At 47.0% G+C, this 3,866-nt stretch overlaps 1 long non-coding RNA gene across 1 annotated transcript; it reads left to right on the plus strand.

Moving 5' to 3' along the window:
• The first annotated feature begins 206 nt into the window (after window positions 1-206).
• LOC105492502 (uncharacterized) lies at window positions 207-3,593 on the plus strand. Its single transcript, XR_011609515.1, has 3 exons — window positions 207-458; window positions 1,166-1,280; window positions 3,193-3,593. It is a non-coding gene; the product is annotated as an uncharacterized lncRNA (long non-coding RNA).
• The last annotated feature ends 273 nt before the right edge of the window (window positions 3,594-3,866 follow it).

The following is a 3,866-nucleotide window of genomic DNA, read 5'->3' on the forward strand; positions in this document are numbered from 1 at the left end:
GATTTGGTTTAGGCCGGAAGAACGGGCTGCGCCAACAACGAGAAAATAAAGTGGTGAGCAGGGGAGGGTGCAGCGCGGGTTAGAAGGGTGAGGAACTTGAGAATCACGGGCGCGGGAGACTGGCGGGGACGCCAGCCCGGAACTGGCAGAGGGGTGGACAGGCGCATGCGCGCGCGCAGCTGAAACTCCGGCTGATGAAACTGACAAAGGCGAGAGCGCGCCGCAGCCCCACTGCCGCGGTGTTCGCACCGCCGGTACATCCTGCCCTGCTAGGGGGCGGGATCGTGGAACGCCTCGCAGAACTGCACGCAAGCAAAAACAAAGCCATCTCTCCGAAGCAGAAATGGAACAGACGTGGCCGGGGAAAGCCAAATATTTGTGAGATGATGTGAACAAAGGGGAAAAGTCAATCCAGGGAAGTTTGAGTTTCTGGTTGGAGCCTTCAACGGCTCTGAACGGTGGGTACTTTAAGAGAACGTCCTTTGCCCCCGTTCTCCCTCTCTCCCCGAAGAAAAATAAATCCTTGGCAAAATGAGACTTGACGGCATGAAAAGAGGGTCTCCAGACTGTCCTAGCTGGCGCAGGCGGGGGCGGGGCCGAGGTGCCGCTTGGTGACACTGCAGCCTCGGCTCAACACTGTCACCCAGAAAGGCCCGCCAATGCCTTTATGCAGGAACGTGGCTCTTAGCAGAGTCTGAACAGGCGCAGGGCCAAGGAAATCTTTGTTTTTGTTTTCTTCTCTAGCTCTTCCTGCCAATACACCAGGGATATAACTCCTTGGTGTTTCTGCCTTACAATTGCTCCTTATACCCCACCCTGATCCTCAGCACTGCAGCTCCCACCGCCACTGCCTGCTGTGAGTCACCTCCCCCTCTCCCTTTTTTAAACCAAACAGCAAGGTCATATTGCAGTTATCCATAAATGCAAAGCCAGGAAGCCACCAATACCTGTTTGAGAAGAGGGCATTTTAATTAGCACACTCCAGCTGCCATAAACCCGGGCTCCTGCCCCACCTCTCCACCCACGCCCCTCCGGCCCCCCCCACCCCCAGCCCCCGCCGTGCCCTCTCTCAACCTCCCTGCTCACCCCCATCTATGTAAAAAAGCCATAAAGGCTCTCTCCAATCGCCTTCTCTGAGGGAGTTTTTGCAACCCCCACAACACAGGTTGATTGGAAAGGTCTCTCTCCTGGATAACAACAATTCAATGTGCCTTGACATTTTAATAGCCTGCCGTCCTGGTGAACACAATCGAGCAAGGCAGTGAAGCAAAAATCATTAGGTAAGCAAGATAATCTAAGCGAAATCTGCCGCCTGCAGGCTCACATCTGGGGGCAGGTTGCACAGCTGGGCCGTCCACAAAGCTGGGCTCCTCCTGTCCTGCAGCGCCTTTGTATAAGAGTACCAATATATACACTTGTTTAGCTAGAGACACACACTTGCGCACAGGTTTTTGGTAGATAAATACAGTCAAGCAAGTGTACAGACCACTGACGCCCCAACATGAAATAGCGTGAGAGTGCACAAATTTACCACGAATCAAAATATCCACTGTCCCACCAAAGCGCCACCAAGATAAACGTACTGCTCTAAGCGCAGGTTTGCTATATCAAAGAGAACAAGGCAAATATTTGTTAGGATTCCTAATGCCAACCATGTAAAGACTTTCCATGCACACACACACACACACACACACACACACACACACACACACACATATGCATTCATTTATGTAAATATTTTGAATATAATGCCATGGCTAGATATATAATTTAAGCATAATATATAACATAAAATATTTATACTTATGTTTGCAGGAAACTGCTATTAAAGCTTCACATCTAATAACTCATTTAATCCTCAGAACATAGGTACTGTTATTATCCCCACTTTACAGATGAGATAACTGAGGCACAAAAGTTTGAAGCAGCTGCCCAAAGTCATCTTCTAGTAAGTGGTGGAGCCAGGATTTGAATCCAAGCAGTCAGGCTCTAGAGTCCAGTCTGTTACCCATTAAGTTATGCTGTTTCATAAAAAGTAAATCACACAAGTAGATATAAAATGTGTTGCAAGTCTTCACAAGGTCAGTGCATTCCATTATGAATGTATATGTTTATGTACATGCATAACACACACATGTTCGTGTGAACAGTCAAAAGGTGCAAGGAAGTATGTCTGACTTCTTTTTAACATAAACACCTGCCTGCACTTGTATATTCATGTATTGAGCATCTTGTGAGTCCCTAGGCCACATGCTAGGGTACTGAGGATACAATAATTAATTAGACACAATGGCCACCCTCAAGAACTCATCACCTATGGAGGAGTCAAACAAGCGAATAGATGCTTAACCTTGAGGGTGAGAGGTTAGAGGCTGACACAGAGCTGCAGAGACTAGGAGGGCCCCTTCCCCCATCCATCCCTACCCTCCTGACATATCTTGCACCAGAATCTTCCAGGGAAGCCACACACTTATTCCCATGAGGTTGTCATCACTCAGAATACGTTGAGGGTTCCATCTGGGAATTGCCCTCTAAACCATTTTATAAGCTGCCCAAGAAAATGATTGTTGTTATTTAATAATTACATATAATAAGCACACTCACAGCCCTTTCTTAGGAAGGAGGCAGGAGTGACATCACAAAACCCAGGGACCAACAGATGACAGAAAATTCTCCTGTTGGAGTCCAACTCTCCCCAGCTGGTCCATGTCCCTCCCTCTCCTTCTGCACACAAGTCCCCCAGCATAGATCCCGTTCCCTGGATGCTGACTTGGCAAGCTATTCACTTTATGAATATGACCCTCAGAGGGGAGAGCCCCTCTCAGCAGCCCCCGAACTATGTTATCACCATTATTAAGGAGCTTAAAGAGGAGCTGGGAGGACGAGACACCGCTGGAATTGCAGCCTGATTGTGATTGATGTGTTCCTATTAGCGCCTCAGTGTTATCTCTCTGGATAGCAAGAACAGCCAGTGGCTTGTAACACAACAGATTACCTGAGTTCTCAGCCTTAGAAGGATGTTTAAATAAAATATAGTCCCTCTTAGCAAGAGGCTCATTTTCTCCACGAGGCTCCCAGACTATTTCATGTCAGCTCTGATTCGCTGCGACTCTCCTCAGTAAACATGTCTTATCATTAATAATTCTTTACAAGCACAATCTCCAAGAGTCCTCTCTCTCTCTCTTTCTCTAGGTGGCTGGACTCAGACACATCACGCTCCAGTTTGGGTTCCAAGGTGCTTCTCTCTGGATTTTCACCTGCCTTGCCAAAAATGATTGATTACGCTGGGCCAACTGGGTGTCCGGCAATACCCAACAAATGACTTTGGCCCCTAACAGCAGGCCTTGGCCAGATAGAAATCAATATTTCACCATTAAAATCTATCAAAGAAGAGTTAAGGCACCATCTGTCCCTGCCGCCTCTCTATGGTGTGTGAACATTAAATCCGACACTTGTACTACATGGGTAATCAATATATAGTGGTTCACAGATCATTTGTGGTCCCCTTTTAGCAGTGATGGATGTCTGGAATCGTTGTGATTCATTTTGTCAGACCATTAAACAAGATTCTGTCCAGTTCCTTCCTGATTTCATTTAGAGGATCATTCTTCACAGTTCATAAGAGGGAAACGGTTTTACCAATCTGCTTCTATTTCAATAAGTCACTTTATAGAGATTTTGTGTCCTCCAGACTGTAAAAATTCTGGAGAGAGAGTACAAACAGACCTCTAAAACTATTCACTGCATGACATATGCATAAAGTGCGAAGAGAGGAATGTAAATATGTTTACCTCTTTATCTGCAAATGTTGGTTTTAACCCCCTCCTAGCTGGAGAGCTGGCCATGGTACTCCAGGCATTGGCCTG

The sequence above is a fragment of the Macaca nemestrina genome, chromosome 11 (genome assembly GCF_043159975.1).
Source record: "Macaca nemestrina isolate mMacNem1 chromosome 11, mMacNem.hap1, whole genome shotgun sequence".
Taxonomy (NCBI): domain Eukaryota; kingdom Metazoa; phylum Chordata; class Mammalia; order Primates; family Cercopithecidae; genus Macaca; species Macaca nemestrina.